Genomic DNA, 20197 nt, shown 5'->3' on the forward strand with positions numbered 1-20197 from the left:
TTCAATTCATATCACAGTTCAAAGAGTTTCTTGGCTACCTGGTGAACAGATTTAATATTTCTTCTGAAGTGTAGCTGGGAAGTATCAAAGTTTGAAGGCTCAGGTTTGTACAAGAGTGTTTGAAAAATGCTCTCAAACCAGGAATGTTTTTGGGGGTGACATCAGTACAGGAATTTGAACTACAGCAGAGAAGGGAAAAGAGGATAATACACAGAGGTAAATGTACAAAGGGATGCTATCAGCAGAAAGTTCAATTATATTTGAAATGCTTAATAAGAAGTTCCGGATGGTGTCAGAGCTTAGAGATATGATGAAATTCTGTAGAAGATAAAGGGCTTCATCTGCCATGGCAAAAGAAAATGAGAATGAAAAGGGGGGGGGGGCTCAAAAGTTATTAACTCAGTATTAGTTCTAGGTGATCATATGTGAAGAGTCATGTAAGGGAAATCTTAGAAAATAATTTCAATGGCCCTGCAGAGGACCTGAACATTGACAATGGCAAGAAAAAGAAGGGTATGATTTGAAGAAAAATTTATGAGAAACAATTTGAGTCCTCCCCGGTGGCACAGCAGGTTGAGCGCAGTGCTGTGAAGCTGTCCACAGCCTCTGCAGCGCGGGTTTGATTCCTGGCCAGCTAGGGAAAAACTCACATGGCGTGGCAGACCTCTCCTGCCTCACCCACTGCTCCCCTCAGCAGTGTCTTTAGTCCCTCTGTCTGTTCTGCTCTCTGCTCTGTCTCTGGTGAATTCTCTCACCCTCCCACGCCTCTGACCTATACCCCAGTTCTTGTATAAATAAAAATAAATCTTTAAAAAAATAAAAGAAACAATTTGACAAGACTTATTAAGCAGATAAGGGGATAGAAAGGCTTAGTCAGAAATACAAATATAGGAGCCTCCCTGGTGGCACAAAGGGTTAAGACACAGCCTATGAAGCTGTTTCAAAGAAAGCATGCAATGAAGAAAGCAGCTATGAAGCTGTCCACAGCCACTGCAGCATGAGTTCAATCCCCAGCCAGGAAGCTCCCCACATGGCCCAGCAGATCTCTCCTGACTCGCCCGCTGCTCCCTTCAGCAGTGTATTTCAGTCAATCTGCCTGTTCTGTTCCCCACTCTGTCTTTGGTGAATCCTCTCACACACACACACAACCCTGCCCCCACACCTCTGGCCTGTACCCCAGTTCTTGTATAAATGAATAAATAAATAAATTTTTTTTAAAAAGGAAATACAAATATAAAGAGAAAAAAATCATCAAGCATCAAGGTTGCATCTATACTGAGTATTAAACTGTATTAAGAAACCAACATTCATTTTGTGCCAACTTTGAAAACACATTATGCTAAGTACTTCACAAATACTACCACATTTAATATTTGTAATGACATATTATCATCCCAGTTTGCAAATGAGGAGACCAAGTGTGAAGATTAATTTTACGTGACAATTTGGCTAGGCTATGGTACCCAACTGTTGACCAAACACCAATTTAGATGTACTAGCAAGATATTTTTTTAGATTCACTGACATTTAAGTGGGTAGACTTTGAATAAAGCACATTACTCTCCATGTATGTGGATAAGCCTCATTCAGTCAATTTGAAGACCTGGAGAGAAAAGACTGAAGAAGGAATTCCCCACCCAGACTCAGTTTCCAGTCTGGTAAGCTACCCTGCAGATTTAGGACTTGCAACCTCCACAATTGCCTGAGCCAAGTCCTTAAAAATCAATCAATCAGAGTTTATGAGAGACAGAGAGAGTGTATGTGTCCTACTGGCTCTGTTTCTCTGGAGAGTAAGCCATCCCAGATAACTTATTCAAGCTTTTAAGTGGTAGAGTCAGCACTTAAACTTAGGTCTACCCCACTCCAAGCACCGAGCTTTTTCAACATGCCGCTTCCCTATGCCCTGGTTTGCTTAATTTATAATCTATTGTCATACACAATGTCCCATCCAGTAACCATTTGTCTCAGATTTATCATTTTCTTAGATGAATCATTACAACAAACTACTACATTAAAAGACATTAAAATATACCAAGAGGTGTACCAATTGTACACCTCTACTGCATACATCCAGCTTCTGGCAAAGGTTATCAGCTAATAGTATGATAAGCGCTTTAACAATTTGAAAAGTTGATGAAATCTGAACAAGGACTAGCGATAATTCCATCTTTCTTTTCCTAATTCTTTACAGATACCATATAACTAACACCACCTTTTCAAAGAAAGCATGCAGAAGACTCACTAAAAAGTATCTGCAGAAGCAAGAACAACGGACAGTTAACTCTTGTATCTCCTTGTGAGACAGTAGAAGTATTTGACACTGGTGCATCTGCTGGGAGTACACTGACCTGTAAAATGTACCAGGTTACCAGTCAACTAAGTAAATGGGAAATTACAGGTTAGAAGCAATGAATATGTGTGTGGTGTCAATAGTCAGAAAACTCTTGAGGTGGTTTTATGGTTTTGTCACTTATATAAGTATTTAACTGTTTATTTATTTTGCTGTTTAGCAAACATGCTTTGTTTTCCAACAGCCCTTCTGGAAGCAATGTGTTAAAAAGAAGAAATTATACATTCAACACAAAATTAAAGACTAAATTTTCTTTTCTCTAAAGCACAGACAATTTGCAAAAACTGTGAGGTTATTTCTATATATTCATGGCGCTCTACTGACATCATTGTTGATACACTTGTCAGAATTTACAAACGTTTTCATATATCCAGTTGAAATTTTAATGATAAAAATGGATTGAATTTTAAAAATAGACTTCAACTTGGCAATATGTGCTCTATTTGAAACCTGTCAACAGATTTTAAAGGTTGTAATCTTTGAAAATTACACTTTATAAACCCAACCTAAGTGTCTTATTATGAAATCTTTGAAAACATAGCCTCTAAAAATCAGCTGCATATTACCCACTATCAGTTAGAAACCTTCAAAGATTGAAGCTCAGTGAATAAAGGTCAAAAAAATCAGCTGCTTTCTTAAGTTTTAGCAAATATTACTATAAACAAAATTTCCCAAGACACTGAAAATACCCCTGAAAAGCAAGGGACGAAAAGTGCTCACAAATAGTACACAATATTTAACTCTGAAATTCTATAATTATACTTCAAATGAATTGTAGGAGTTCCATCAAAAGTTTTCCTATTTTTAACTGGATAAATTTATAGTCTGTTCTGGAATGAAATGAAACTATAGAGAGTGTATAATTTTACAGCATCTAAATTTAACAGAACACATAAAATAATCACAAATAGGAACAACTTACATAACAAGATTTGTCTTATAAAAAATTAGTCAAAGAGACTACCTTTAGCAGAGGCAAAAAGATACTGCTTATGAAAATAAGACGACTGATGAATTTATTGTCTTCAATCAGAAAAAAATTAGAATATTCTCCACTTAAACTTTTTATTGAGCTGATTCAGGTATATGACAACATATATAAAGAGTATATTAGCAGGCTTCCCCAGTGGCGCAGCGATTGGGCGCTGGGTTGCGAGGCTGCCCGCAGCCTCTGCAGGGCTGGTTCAATCCCTGGTCACCGGGTGAGAGTCCCACATGGCACGCAGACCTCTCCTGTTGCCCACTGCTCCCCTCAGCAGTGTATCATCAGTCTGCCTGTTCTGTTCCCCACTCTGGCTCTGGTGAATTCTCTCACCCTCCCACGCTTCTGACTATACCCAGAGCTTGTATAAATAAATCTTTAAAAAAAAAAAAAAGAGTATATTAGCAATGAAATATACTACGGTTACAGGGAAGAATCAATTGTAGGAATTAACAACCACAAACCATATAATGTGACCCTGAAAAAAAAAATACTGCAAATAATTCTATTTAAAAATTAAAACTACTATACTACAAAGCCATAATCATCAAAACTGCATGGTATTGGAACAAGAACAGACACACAGACCAATGGAATCAAACAGAAAATCCAGAAATAAACCCACAGATTTATGGTCAACTAATCTTTGATAAAGGAGCAAAGAATATGCATTGGAGCAAAGAAAGTTTGTTCAATAAATGGTGCTAGGAAAACTGGTCGCTACATGCAAAAGAATGAAGCTTGACTACTACCTCACACTATGCACAAAAACCAACTCAAAATGGATTAAAGAACTAAACATAAGACCTGAAACCATAAAATACATAGAAGGAAATACAGGTGAAACACTACATGATATGCACATCAAAGACATCTTAACAGACACATCACCCAAGGCAGTGATAGTGAAGGCAAAGATAAACAGCTGGGACTACATCATATTAAAAAGCTTCTGCACAGCAAAAGAGACAATAACCAAAACAAAGAGAAACCCCACCGACTAGCACAACATTTTTGCACACAACACTAATGATAAAGGACTGATCACAAAAGTCTACAAAGAGCTGATGAGACTCAACAAAAACAAAGAAAATAATGCAGTTGAAAAATGGGCAGAAGAGCTAAAAAGAAACTTCTCTGAAGAGGAAATGCAAATGGCCAACAGGCATATGAAAAAATGTTCAACATCACTTGTAATCAGGAAATGCAAATCAAAACTACCATGAGAAACCATCTTACACCAGTGAGAATGGCACATATTAAAAAAACTAGCAACAACAAGTGCTGGCGAGGTTGTGGAGAAAAAGGAACTCTCCTGCACTGCTGGTGGGAGTGCAAACGGGTCCAACCACTATGGAGAGCTGTGTGGAGATTTCTGGACCTACTAAACATAGAGCTTCCATATGATCCAGCAATTCCACGCCTAGATATTTACCCAAAGGACACAGAAACATCAATTCCAAAGAGCACCTGCATCCCTATGTTTATAGCAGTACTATTTACAATAGCTAAGCTTTGGAAACAACCCAAATGCCCAAAAATAGATGACTGGATCAAGAAGATGTGGTACAGGGCCTCCCCGGTGGCGCAGCAGTTGAGCGTTGGGTTGTGAAGCTGCCCGCGGCCTCTGCGGTGCCGGTTCAATCCCTGGCTGCTTCCCGGCCACTGGAGGAGGGTCCCACATGGCGCGAGACCTCTCCTGCTGCCCTCTGCTCCCCTCTGCAGTGTGCTTCGGTCCTTCTGCCTGCTCTGCTCCCTGCTCTGGCTCTGGTGAATTCTCTCACCCTCCCCATTCTTCTGACTGTACCCAGTGCTTGTATAAATAAATAAACCTTTATAAAAAAAAAAAAAAGATGTGGTACATATACCCCATGGAATATTACTCAGCATTCAAAAAAGATAAACACATGCAATTTGCAGCAACGTGGATGGAGCTAGAAGGGATCATGCTCAGCGAAATATGCCAGAAAGAAAAAGAAAAATACCGGATGGTCTCACTCATAGCAGGAATCTAGAAAACTTAAATTAAGGGACCAGGAAAAAGAATAACTATAAGAAAGAAAATATCAAAATCAGCAAACAACTATGAACCAGAGACACTCTGTGGGGTCGAGGGCAGGGGGGGATGGGAGGAATAGGGGTCAAAATAAGGGGGTTGTAATTGTATGGGGAATATAAAATTTAAATTAAAAAATTAAAATTAAAACTACTTAAACTATATCAGAGCGTAATTACCTCATTCAGAAAAGTATTGGAGACACATTATTCGAGACATAAAACATAATAATTTTTATTACCAAGACTAATGATTCTGCTTGTGTTTTTTCATATTCTGATCATCTACAATTTTTTGGTAATGTAAATCAAAAAATTTTTTTAAAGATTTATTTATTTATGCATACAAGAACTAGGGTACAGGCCAGAGGTGTGGGAGGTGAAAGGATTCACCAGAGGCAGAGTGGGGAACATAACAGGCAGACTGGCTGAAATACATTGCTGAGGGGAGCAGCGGATGAGTCAGGAGAGGTCTGATGCACCATGTGGGTCACCTCCCTGGCTGGGGATCGAACTTGTGCTACAGTGCCTACAGGTAGCTTCATAGTGCTACATCTTAACCCCTTGCGCCACCAGGGAGGTCCAGAACAAAACGTTTTAAATAAACTTTGAATAGAATTTTTATTCATTTTATTTATCTATAAATGTATAAGAAAATCATTTTGGCAACAAAAACATACTCCCAAAAACTTAATTTAAAATATGTATAGGGCCTCCCAGGTGGCGCAGCGGTTGAGCGCTGGGTTGCGAAGCTGCCCGCAGCCTCTGCGGCGCCAGTTCGATCGCCGGCTGCTCCGCGGCCACCGGAGGAGGGTCCCACATGGCGAGCAGACCTCTCCTGCCGCCCGCTGCTCCCCTCAGCAGTGTACTTCGGTCCTTCTGCCTGCTCTGCTCCCCGCTCTGGCTCTGGTGAATTCTCTCACCCCCAGTGCATGTATAAACAAAACAAACAAATAAATAAATAAAACATGCCTCTATTAAAAAAAAAAAACTTAAAATAAAATATGTATAGTGTCCCTTTCATTCTTAAAAAGTCCCAACTTGAATGAAAAATTATATAGTCACGTATATAAATACTTTGAGAAAGCAAATGAAGATCCCTCACTAATGAAGAGCTAATATTTAAAGGTAATTCAGCTGAACATTTAGCACCCAGGAAGAAAAATTACATAGTAAGAAATCCTGGGCTCTAAACTGTACCTCATTAATCATCACATTAAGACTCACTGGTTATTACATAGACACATCTGAGAAGGCATTAGCTCACTAAAGGGTTCTAAAGTACACACTGTACTGATTCCTACACTAATACGATACAGTTAAATGAGAATGGAAAAAAACATCCAAATTGCCAATTCACTCACTCATCTAACAAGCTGACCCACGAGTGTTTTTGGTGTTTCTCGGTAAAATTGTTCATTTTTACTGAAATATAGTAATTTTTTACTGAAATATAATCATGTTAAAACAAACAGAAAGAAAATCTATAAATATATAACACATAAATGCATAGAAAAATATTTGAAAGGCATAATTAAAACGGTAATATGATTATTTCTAGATAATGGGATTATAAATGATTTTACATCCTTCTTTATACAACTCTATTTTGTGAAAACTTTTTTATACTAAGTATGCCCTAGTTATTTTCAATTTGGGGAAGGTATAAAAATTGAAAAATTTGAAATCAGTATGGAAAAGAGCATATGAATTTTTAGCAACACAATCTCTAAAGGAAAACTTTTAAACTGAAGCTGTCAATATCAAAATCTGCTCTTTTAAGATTCTAATGGTATTATAATTTAAAAGCAATGATTTATTCATTAGCTACATCACAAACTTTAGCAGTTGCCACTAAATTAAATATTCATAAATGTAAAAATTTCTTCTGCATTTATGCAGAAAGAGGCAACAGCTATTTATTATGACTCTGAAGAATGTTAAGAGCTGATAAATAAGGTATTAGGAAACCAACAGTTTTGTAAGAACTGCACAGGGTTTAGTGTCAGATAACTCTAGATTCTAAGCTCACCTTATAACTTTTTAGATATATGATCTTGAGCAACTTATTTCTTTGAAAATTCTATCTCCTTATCTTTAAATGCTAATAATATCTATTTTCATGGATTACAGTTAATTAAAATAAAGACTTGTTTCCTACTATTCTTCTTCCTTTCTTTAGTAACAGTAGCACTAAGCTTTACCTGGACATGGGAACAGTTAGGTGCAACCTCATTTCCCAGTCTACTGTGCAATCCCAGTTCTCAGCGGAATGTGAAAAGAAATGTGTTCAACTCCCCTGTGTACTACAAGGAAGAAGAATGCTTCTACCTCCCAGTATTTCTTCCATCTGGCTAGAATGTAGAAAGCAACTGCCCAGACTCAGAGCTAGAAAATAGAGCTGAGAATAAAGGAGCAAAAGGAGCAAAAGGGACTAGGATCCTGACACTCTCAACAAGATGCCATATTACGCCTAGACTACTTACCCTATTTGGACAGTAACTTGAGAAAAATAAACTCTCTTGCTTAAGATACCATGATTTTGGCTTTAATCGATATCTAACTAAGGCCGCAAAGACCAAAAAAAAAAAATTTTTCATATAAAGTATAATAAACTTTACTAAGAAAAGTTATCACAAAAGTATAGTGTAGTGTAACCATCCTAAAATCTGGGAGATACACTATATCTAATCATTTATCCTCTTCCCTATAAGAGTATTAACATCTCTGCCTGTTGCTATGTAACTTATAGAGTCTCTGTCGTATCCTAGAGTGGGCTTGGCATATGACTTACATTGGCCAATGAAATATGAGAAAGTTCCAATCCTAAGTAGAAGCTTTAAGAGTTACTGGGGCTTTCCACTCTCTTTTCTCTCTGCCAAGAAAACAGTATTTCACAAAAAGGGCTGTTCCCTTAGTCTAGATCCTGAAATTTAAAAAAAAAAAAAAAAAGATAACCAAAGTGAATTGCTAGAGAACCTATAATGTGACCAATTAATAAAATTTCATTATTGTACGTCACTGATATTTTGGGTTATTTTTTAGTGACTACAATCTAGTAAAAGTTAACACATATGTAATCTAACACCAAAAATTACCAGATAATAAAAAAAAGGTAGTCCAGGTTATTGGAGACATTTATATACTAATAAGATTAATAAATGTCAAGAGTTGCTTCATATGGAATTTTTGTTTTTATTTTGGGGGTGTTATATGGAGAAGAGATGTTAGATTATATGACTTTGAAAGTCTATGATCCTACAATACACAAAATAAGCTGAAACTTTAAGTAGCATTAGGATTATTATAAATCGCTATAACATAATATGGGAAAAGGTAAAATAGAGACATCCCCCTAAAACATAATGGCAATCTTTTTTCAGCTAATCACTTGTCATAATACAATGAATAACCAGTAAATATTAATAAAACAGAGGGAGGAGTGACTCTGAATATAAAAGAATATAAAAGAATATAATATAAAAGAATAATAAATATAATTAGAATAATGAAATAATGAAATAATGAATAAATGAATAAATGAATAATAAATGAATAAATGAATAAATAATAATATAATAAAATAATGTATAATATAATATATAATATAATAAAATATATAATAAAATAATATATAATTTATTATAATAATATAATATAATAATATATAATTATTATTAAAATAGTAAAAAATAAATAAATGAATGAAAAATAAATGAATAATGAATAAAAAGAATAATGAATATAAAAGAATAATGAAGGATCTTTGTAATGGAAAGGTTTTTTATCTTAACTGGGGTTGCAGTTACATGAAGGATAAAATTGTACATGCACAAAACTATATATACAAACACAAATAAGTAGCTATAAAACTGGTCACATTTGAGTAAGTTCTGTGAATTGTGCCATGTCAATTTCCTGTTTCACTATTATACTGTAGTTATTAATATATGTGGTTTTACAATTAGAACAACTAGGTGGAGGGCACATAGGACCTCTCTGTACTACCTTTTGCTATTTTTACTATGAAAAGGTGGTGCTGAGGAATACCATGAAATAGAAAAAAGGTGGCATTCCAAAAAAGAAAAAACACTGTATGTAATGGCAAACAGATATAAAAGTTTAGGAAACAATGGAATCAATTTTATTCTTCAACTAAACCACTCAAAATCCTTTTGGTTTTGATCTCCCTAAAATTTTAAGAAAATGAATAACAAATTCAATAGTAGTGAACATAAAAAATGCTATAATGCACACAATTTTGTGGGGTAATTTGCTACAAAACTCTTTTATATATTTACACCCCCCAAAAAAAACCAGGTAATTAGAACTCAGCTTATTAAATTCCATTCAAGAGAGCTAAGGAACCAAAAGAGAGACTAGTCCTACTATATCCTCCATCACAATCACCACAATACCTCTTCAATGGTGGAATAAGCAACTCCTAAGCTATCAAGTGAATATAACTAAAACTTACACTTTCATACACTTATGTATACACAATGTAAGTAGCTTCCAGGGCAGAAGAAAGACTAAATTCATCTGACAGGCTTGTATACCTAAGAAAGAGTTGTGTATTTCACAATACAAAAAAAATCAGGGTGAAAACTAATAGTAAACAAGATAAAGATGAAAAAATAAAAGGAAGCAGTAGTGATCAACAGCAATTCAAAGTGACTAAGGAAACAGCAATGAAAAGCTGGTTAAAGAGTAAAGTCAGTAATAAAGAAACTTTAGAAAGGAAAACAATTCCAACGCTGGGTGGAGAGGGTAGAGAAAAGCAAGTTATCTGAGCAGATAGAATTGGTGGGAGGAGCTCAAGGAAACACAAGCAGTGTCTGTGAGCAGTTTAGATATGCTGTTATTCACAACATTTAATAATTTATTAAACAGGTACTGGTTACCTTCTAGGTACAGAACAATAGGGATCACAAAAATCATACAGGACTCCTCCCCTAAAGCAGCTTATATTCTAGAACATGTTAATATCTCATGTTTGTTCCATAATATAGCAAACCATTATAAATTGATAACACAGCAGAAAAAAGATCTACCAATATTGTAAGTATAGTATTCTTTTTTTTTTAAGTACTTTTTTTTTATAGAGGCATGTTATTTATTTATTTGTTTGTTTGTTTGTTGTTTTTGTTTATACATGCACTGGGTACAGTCAGAAGCACAGGAAGGTGAGAGAATTCACCAGAGCCAGAGCGGGGAGCAGAGCAGGCAGAAGGACCGAAGTACACTGCTGAGGGGAGCAGCGGACTGCAGGAGAAGTCTGCGTGCCATGTGGGACCCTCCTCCGGTGGCCGGGGAGCAGCCAGGGATCGAACCGGCACCGCAGAGGCCGCGGGCAGCTTTGCAACCCAGCGCTCAACCGCTGCGCCACCGGGGAGGCCCCAAGTATAGTATTCTTAAGAAAACTTTCAAAATCTGTATTTCAGAATTTATTTTCTTTGGAAATTATCAGAAATGAAAGAATACAGGTAAGAATAGTAGACAAAAAATTTCAAAAGATGGTACAGCTGTATAGTATTACTGAAAAACAATGGATGTAAACATACCATATCAGCAACTCAAACCAATAATGGACTATTTATGTTGAATTCAATTCAACCTGATCAAAAATTGAGGTGGCAGAGTGACAAACAGTAAACACAAAGAGCAGCTTTGGTCTCTCATCAGAAGACAGTGAGTCTTACATATGTCACTCTAGCCAGTCCAAAATAAACACTGGGAAAAGCATTATCTTCAAACATGGATAACTAATACATGAATTTATAAAAATACCTATAAGAAATAAATGAAACAAAATCATCTTCTCCTGCACTTGCACAATGTTCCACACTTCTACAAAGTACATTCATAACTATCTCTTATGTCATTTTTCTACATGAATCCAGATGATCATATCAGTTCTCCCGGTTCAAATATGATATTAATGTGATGGCTACCAAACTGATATCTGGAGTTCAGACTTCTTCTCTATATTCCAAATATATATTGACTATCTATTTTACATATCCACTTAGGTATCACCAAAACATCTAACAGAACCTGTGTTATTTTTTTTCCTCCAAAAACCCATTCTTCTAAGAGTCAGTGTGCCTCTCTCAATTTTCAAACTTCAAGTACTGTTAACTAATTCTACAATATATGCTGAATTCTTTTACCTCTCTCCTTAATCTTGGTCCATATCTTGCCTTGACTATCATAACATTTCACCCAACCCTCCCTGCTATTTTTGCCTCTCAATTTTTTTCTCCACACAGCAGAGTAGTCCTTTAAAAGTATAGTTAGGACCTAACATTCTCCAGTCTAAGCTTCTCAACAGCTTCTCATTTGATAGTACATAAAATACAACCAGAAAAACTTATGCTTTTGTACACATATGCTTACACAATATGAGTGGCTTCCAGGTTAGGAGGCTAATCCCTCTTACAGGTTTGTGATGTCTAAGAATTGAGTTTAATCTTTCACCTCCCTTGTAGCCCTCTCAAATTATACCCATCCAGATTTTAAATTCTGCCTATCTCAGGTTCTAAAATGGAATTCTTATCCTCTTTGGTCATCTATGTACCTTGCCCACATTGTACTACTCAATTTATTTTAAATAAAAAGACAAAATAAAGTTCTCTTTTGAGGCATCCACTTTTCAACAAGATTACTTTTCTCCACTTCTTTATCACTGTTATCTTTTTAAATTCAGTCTCTCTACCTGGCCCACTGTTTTCCTCTCTACCTCAAACTTCCATCCAACTGTATGACTTCACCATAGATTTGGACAACGCATGCAACAACCCAGCATCTTACTTCCTTGACCTCCTTCCTTGACCTCCTCCAGTGGTCTCTCCAAAACAGTTATGCAATGCATCACCATTGTGTACACCCGCTGACTTCCATGGTAACATCCTATATTCACAGAGCTATATATTATAGATCAAACCAAAGAAAATAAACAGTAATCTTTGCTATTTCAATTCTTTTCTTTGAAGATTTGTTTTATTTACTTCTTTATGCATACAAGAACTGAGGTATAGGCCAGAGGTGAGTGGGGTGAGAGGATTCACCAGAGACAGAGTGGGGTGCAGAACAGGAGGATCTACTGAGATACACTGATGAGGGGAGCAGCTGGCAAGACAGGAGAAGTCTGTTGAAACATGTGAGTTACCTCCCTGGGGGGATTGAACTCAAGCCATAGCTTGATAGCACTGAGACTTTAACCCCTGTGCCACCAGGGAGGTGGTGCATTTTAATTCATTTCTACTACAGACTTAAGGTTAGAAAATATATATTCATACAACTTTTTTTTTTTGCCTCAAGAATGACTTGAAGTAAACACCATTTCCTGAATAATTTGTTTTTAATTACACACTTACATGTATGTAAAGAAAACATACATTTATGCATGTTTATTTGCTGTTTTATTCCGCATTTCCAAAACAGAAAAAAAAAAACAGTAAAAAGAATTTTTATCACTGATTTAAACAGTAATGGCTTATAAAATGGGAGAGATGGAAAATCCAGTTGGGTGGGATAACTAATTGTCCAGAACAAACAGACTTGATTAATAAAGTTAACCTTCACTAACTGAAGGTAAAACAAACATGTTGAAATTTAATACAGATAAATGACAAGTAACTTCCTCAGAAAAAAAAATATATCTAAACTTTGCACAAATCAGACAAAAAAAATTTTGACAGTTAGTAGGGTAACAGAGACCCAAAATAATCAGCAATGGGGCCTCCTCTAGTGGCTTAGCAGTTGAGCTCTGGTCTGTGAAGCTGCCCGCAGCCTCTGCAGCACAGGTTCAATCCCTGACCACCGGCGAGGGTCCCACATGGCCGGCAGACCTCTCCTGCCGCCCACTGCTCCCATCAGCAGTGTACTTTGTCAGTCTGCCTGTTCTGCTCCCCGCTTGGCTCTGGTGAATTCTCTCACCCTCCTGCACTTCTGACTGTACCCAGTGCTTGTATAAATAATAAATAAATCTTAAAAAAAAAACAAAACAATAGCTTAAAAAAAAAATCAGCAATGAAATTTTGTTTTTTAAAAAGGCAAGTGAAAATGTAACACATAAATTCAAATATTCCACATTTAAATCACAGAGTGTTTTACAACTTCATAAGTAACATACTGAGTTCTTATTAATAATCATTTTCTATACATCAAGTTCTAGTCTCTTTTTTAAGATTTATTTATTTATTTATACAAGAACTGGGGTACAGGCCAGATGGGCAGGAGGTTGAGAGGATTCACCAGAGACAGAGCAGGGTACAGAACAGGCAGACTGACTGAAATACACTGCTGAGGGGAGCAGCAGGAGAGACAGGAGAGGTCTGTGTGCCATATGGGATCCTCACCAGCCAGCAGGCCGGGATCAAACCAGCGCTGCAGAGGCTGTGGTTAGCTTCACAGCGCTGTGCTCAACCACCTGTGCCAACAGGGGAGGCCCCATCAAGTACTAGTCTTAAACACTTTACGAATCACACTCTTTACACTGACAAAGCATACATTATTATATACATTTAACAGATAAGGAAAATGAGACATTAATAAATTGAGTAATTGACTCAAAGTCACAAACCTATTTAGGTTGAACTGACTTGAATTCAAATCCAAGAAATTTGATTCCAGGACTGTCACTCTCAATTGTTACAATTTGTTACCTAAATCATCATCATTAATACCTTCATCATTCTTAACTAGCATCTTTCATATATACTGTATCATCTGAACCTACACAATACTCAACGAAATATTACCATATAACAATCCAAAGATACCTTCAGCCTTAGGCCACCTGCTATATAACACAACAAAACAAGAGATGGTTTAAAATAACACTTTCAATTGTTAAGGCACAACTGCGTACAGTTATCCACCTTTTTTTCTCTAGTATCACAACCAACCTGTTAAACATTAAGTCAAGCTTTCTTTACATCCAAATTTGAAAATTCTTCTGAACTGCCTTTGGCCACTAGCAATTATGTATAGAATCAGAGAGATTTTGCTTCCTATGATTCAGGTGTCACTTTTAATAATAATCTCTTCAATATAATTGAACTGACAGAAAAAAAACGCAGTTTTCACTCATTTTTTTCTATTTAAATTTCTAGTTTCATTTTAAAAAATTATTTCTATTACATTTAGAACCTGAATGACAATTTTTATAATGTAAAACACATTAGCTTCTTCTAGTTTTCAGCTATTATAAAATGCATTCCAAGAGATTTTAACAATTACTACAGGCTACAGCCTAGTATGAGAAATAAGGCAGTAGACACTTAAAATCTGAATGCCACTGATTTTCTTCCACTGCCTTAAGTAATACCTGACACACAGAAAACTCAATATATATTTTATAAGTATATGAAAATGAAGGAATGGAATGAGTGAGTGAATAACAAGGAATCTTCTACATATAAAAAGAAAAAACTACTCAATATTGCATTATAGAATATTTCTTAGCTGGTGATTAAGGATTTAAATTTAACTTAAATTTCAACCATTTCATGTGGTTCTGCAAATATAATTAACTGAAGTAACCATCTGAAGTAACCACTGGTTGTATCTCTAAGTATAACCAATACATCATTCATAGCAATAATGACCCCATCATGACTAACACTTCCACCAGTTAGCAAATTTCTTTTGTCATCAACTTTAAAAAGCAGAAAATAAAATTGAGAGGAAAAAGTCTTAAAATCAAGTAAGAATTCCTTTGTTAAGGATCCCTAAACATACTCTCCCGGGGGAGGACAGCCACAGGCCTACATCCCAAATTTGACAGGTAGCAACAAATCTTGTTTCAAAGACCAGAAAGTCCAGGAGGCCTAGGAAAAATGGGCATATTTAACAGTCCTGGCCTACTATGGTCTGGCATAGATACCCATTTCACAACCTTTAACTACACCTAATAGCAAGCAGTTTCAACTGACACAGTCATGACAAGTTTCCCCCAGGGTGTCAAAAAAGAACAGGGATGGGGAAGTTAAATTCCAGGAATCAGGAAAAGTGATGGGAGCAAGGTATGCATAATTAAGAGGGACATGCCCCAACCTGAAAAGAAGAAACCTTAAAAACCAGCTGCCCTAGAGCCTTAGGGCAGATTTCATGCCTTCTGAGACCATCCTCTGCCTCGAGCAGCATCCTATTCTTTCTATCTCTAATACACTATCACTTGATTAATTCTGGTTTTTTCCTGAAATTCTTTTCTTGAAAGACTAAGGACCTCAATTCTTGCTGTACCCCAACACCTTAATCAGAGAATACGAAGATTACAAGGAATTGGGTGATTTGTCCAAAGTCACAAGGAGTTAAACTCATGCACCTAAACTCATGCCATCTATGGTCAACTGATTTTTGATAAGATCATTCAAAGTAAAATTGTCTTTTCAACAAATGGTACTGGGAAAAGTGGATGTAAAAAAAATGACGTTGGATTGCTACCTCAAACCATATATAAAAATATATAGAGGGCCTTCCCTGGTGGCGCAGCGGTTGAGCGCTGGGTTGCGAAGCTGCCCTCAGCCTCTGCAGCGCCGGTTCGTTCCCTGGCCATCGGTGAGGGTCCCACCAAAAAAAAAAAAAAAAAATATATATATATATATATATAAAAATTAAAACAGATCAAAGATCTTAACGTAAAAGTTAAAATTATAAAACTCTTGCAGAAAATATAGGAATAAATCTTTCATGACTTGACTTTACCAAAGTACTCTTAGATATAATAACATAAGCATAAGAAACAAAAGAAAAAAGTAGATAAATTCAACCTCATCAAAACCAAAAAGTTTGTGTGTCTAAGGATACTATTAGGAGAGTGGAGATAGCCCACAGAATGTAAATCCTATCTCTACTTCTCATAAGGGACTTGCATCTGGTATATAAAGAACACTTAGAACCCAACAATAAAAAGACAACTCAATTTAAAAATGGGCAAAGGACATGAGTGGACTCTTCTCCAAGAAGGTATACAAAAGGCTTAAAAACACATGAAAATATACCTGATACCTTTAGTCATCAAGGAAATGCAAATCAAAACCACAACGAAATAACACTTCACACCCATCAGGATGGCCAGAATCAACAAGACTGATAGCAACAATTTGGACAGGATGTGGAAAAATCCCATTCTCACACACTGCTGGCAGAAATATAAATGGTACGGCTGCTTTAGAAAACAGCCTGGGTTCCCCAAACAAACAGAGTTATCATATAGTCTAATATAGACCCAGTACATCCACACAAAAACTTGTAAATGAATGCTTATAATTGGATTACTTACAACAACCCAAGAAGTGGAAGCAACTCAAATATACGTCAATGAATGGACAAATATATGTCAATGAATGGACAAATATATGTCAATGAATGGACAAATATATAAGGAAATATTATTCAGCAATAAAAAGTGAGATAATGATATAAGCCTCAAAAACATTAAGTGCAAGAAGTCAGTCACAAGAATCTACATAATATATAATTCCATTCATACAAAGTCTAAATAGGAAAATCTATTGACACAGAAAGTAAATTAGTGGTTGCTTGGGCATGGGGGAAGCATGGGGGTGAAGCGGATGATACCTAAAAACACGAAATCTGGGCCTCCCCTGGTGGCGTAGGCGGTTGAGCACCACGCTGTGAAGCTGTCCACAGCCTCTGCAGGGCCATCCTGGCCGGCCAGCGAGGGTCCCACAGACCTCTCCTGTAGCTCCCCTCAGCAGTATATTTCGTCAGTCTGCCTGTTCTGTTCCCCGCTCTGTCTCTGGTGAATCCTCTCACCCTCCCACTCATCTGGTCTGTACCCTGGTTCTTGTATAAATAAATAAATCTTTAAAAAAAAAAAAAACACATGAAATTGTCCAATCGTTGATAAAAATATTCTAAAATTAACTGTGGTGATGGTTGCACACACCTATGAATAAATTAAAAAGCCACTGAAGTACACTTCAAACGTGCAAATTGTATGATAGGTGGAGTATATGTCAAACTGTTTAAAAAGCAGTTTTTAAGGAAACAATTGGGCAGGAAGCTCCAAATTTCCTAACAACTAAATAATTTTTTGACACTTTATAAATCATAACCACTTGTGCTAATGGCTCATTTTTCTAAAAGCAGAGAGAGTTCAATTTTTTTTCATATTTTTGACAGTATTTTAAAACTAGGACTAGAAATTAACTCAGTAAATTTGCAGTTTGCATAAAATGTTTTCCTCTTAACCTAGCCTCATGATGAAAAACTGCAATCGATACCTAAAAATATCCAATTTTTAAATATTTTTAAATGTTATTAAAATGTATAAGTATCCACGGTACATCAGTTATATACTTTTTTCTGAAATGGAATGTTTTGTGAGGTTTTCCTTATAACGATATTTTTGGTGACTGTAAGACAGTAAGTCTTATCCATTTTAATCTATGAAAACTGGTACTAATAAAATTTCTATACTAAGGAAAAAATCAATAGTAAAAAAATTGTGAGGGTAAAAGAGAGGAAAAAGTGCCAAGCACAGACACAAACCAGGGCATTTCAACCAATTCTGGCTCACAGTGGAATCAATAGAGTTAAGTTCTTGAAGGATTCTAAAGTGCCAGATGGTCCAAAAATCTACCCCCAGATTTTACAATGCACTGCTTAAAAAGTGCGTCTGGGGGGAGAAAAAAAAAAAACAACAACAAAAAACAGAACAAAATGTAGAGAACAGACTAAGAACGAAAGCAACCCAGTCTGCAAAAGAGAAACTATGCAAACTAAAATCGTCCAATCTTCTTTAAGCTCACAATTTTCAATCCCAGTTTCTTACGCGAAGTGAACTTTACAAACTATTAATGGTCTCTGCAGTCAAATTAATATACTCATTTTAATTCCTTCACAATAGTATTTTTGAGTATTGCTCCTATCTGAGTAAATTACTGCTACTATCTGCTTTGTTATTCCAGCTCTTTTCAATTCATATGAAAATCACTGGAGTTTAATTTCAAAACTCAAAAACTTATACAGAAAAAATTCAGTTATGTAGTAAATACCATCTAAAACTACAAAAAAGAATTCAGCAAAAGGTATATCAAAGGTTATTTACAACAGCATTAATTAAAATTGATGTTATCTGTATACAGAGGGCTTGATTAAGTAAACTATAAAATATCTAATTAACGTATTTTAAAGATATTAAAAAGATACTATGAAGACAACATAGGAAAACACCTATGATGTTAAGTTAAAGAAAACAAAATACAAATGCGTGTGTGTGTGTATGTGTGTGTGTGAGAGAGAGAGAGAGAGAGAGAGAGAACAATACCATGTTTTCAAAAAGATGTAAAGGAAAAAAAAGTTTAAAAATTAGAACTTAAAACAGTGTGGATGGTAAATCCATGCTTTTACTTGCTATTTTTCTGCATAGTCTAAGAAGTTACCGATAATCCTTGGTATCAGTGACTTACTAAAATGCCAATGAAATGCAACATTTCATAAAAATTGATAGTTCTATAACTCAAATCCATTTGCTTAGTGGTGGTACTTGTTGCTATTATTAGCACTGTTGTATTATTATTATTATCTGCTACCATGTAAACTGATCCTGGACATTCATTATTTCATATAATCTTCATAACATCCTTCAGGTTGTTTGTCCTCCATTTTACAGGTTTAAAAAACAGAGGCTAGGAAACCTCACATAAAGAATTTAAATCTAAGACATTCTGACAGCAAAGCTCAGGAGCTCACCATCATTTTAACTTACCTCTCAACAATATTCATTATTTCAAACATCAGAAATCTTTAGATCTAGTGGGTCCAGATTTTATTTAATAAAATAGTTTCTTAGGGAAATTATCTGACACATGGTATCATATTTAGCAAGAAAATACTGAAGGAATTCTAAATCCAAACAACCATGTTCAAGAAAATACTAGCTTGAAAATACTGGCATGATGTACACTAACCCAGACCAGATTAGGTTTTCATAATTAATTCCTAGAGGTTGCAAAATGTAAAACTACCTTCCATCATGTCTACAAAAACCCTCCAATATAACTTGACACAACAATCACTTCCTAGAGATATGTTCTATGCAATAAGTTGATCTTCACATAAGATGCTGCAGCCTAGAATACATGTCCAGTTAATAACCAAGAAACGGTACCAGTCAGTTCTCTGAGCTATTATCCCTTAAAAATACAAAAAGCCTCATTAAATTTATGAGTTGTTTAGACTACCCAGGTTATGATTCCTTTATTTATGTATATTTTACATCATTGTTCATTTTCAAACAGTGTTTGCTCCCCCCCCCCATCCCAGGTGTAGGCCACATAGAATTTCCTTCACCAATTTACCCACGCACCATCACCACACTCCCCTGTGCTCCTCCCTCTCTCCCTCTGATCCCTCTCCCTCCTCCTCTCCTGCAGGATGTCTCTAGTTTATAATTGTTTTTTTGTTGTGGTTGTTGTGTTGTGTTTTGTATTGTTATTTATTTTTTCTCCGATGTCTTATTTGGTTCCCCTATATTCCTCCCATAAGTGAAACCATCCAATATTTTTCTTTCTTCTTCTGACTTATTTCACTGAGCATAATTCCTTCTAGCTCCATCCATATTGCTGCGAATGGCATTAGTTTATCTTTTTGATTGCTGAATAGTATTCCATTGTGTATATATACATCTTCTTGATCCAGTCATCTATTTTTGGGCATTTTACCCAGGTTATAATTCTGACACCACTAGTTAGCAGAAGTTTACCCTTGAACAAATCATTTCAACTCTGTTTCCTCTTTTTGTAAAAGAAGGATAAAAAGGGTGATCAAGTTAT

At 35.9% G+C, this 20197-nt stretch overlaps 1 protein-coding gene across 2 annotated transcripts in view; it reads right to left on the reverse strand.

Annotated features, from left to right (window-relative positions):
* Positions 1 to 20197, reverse strand: part of EPS15 (epidermal growth factor receptor pathway substrate 15) — a gene marked incomplete at both ends in the record, with an annotated part of 111790 nt that overhangs the window by 82423 nt on the left and 9170 nt on the right. The gene's annotated exons all lie outside the window — the stretch shown is intronic.

Source organism: Talpa europaea, assembly GCF_964194135.1.
Source record: "Talpa europaea genome assembly, chromosome: 9".
In the NCBI taxonomy this organism is placed as follows: domain Eukaryota; kingdom Metazoa; phylum Chordata; class Mammalia; order Eulipotyphla; family Talpidae; genus Talpa; species Talpa europaea.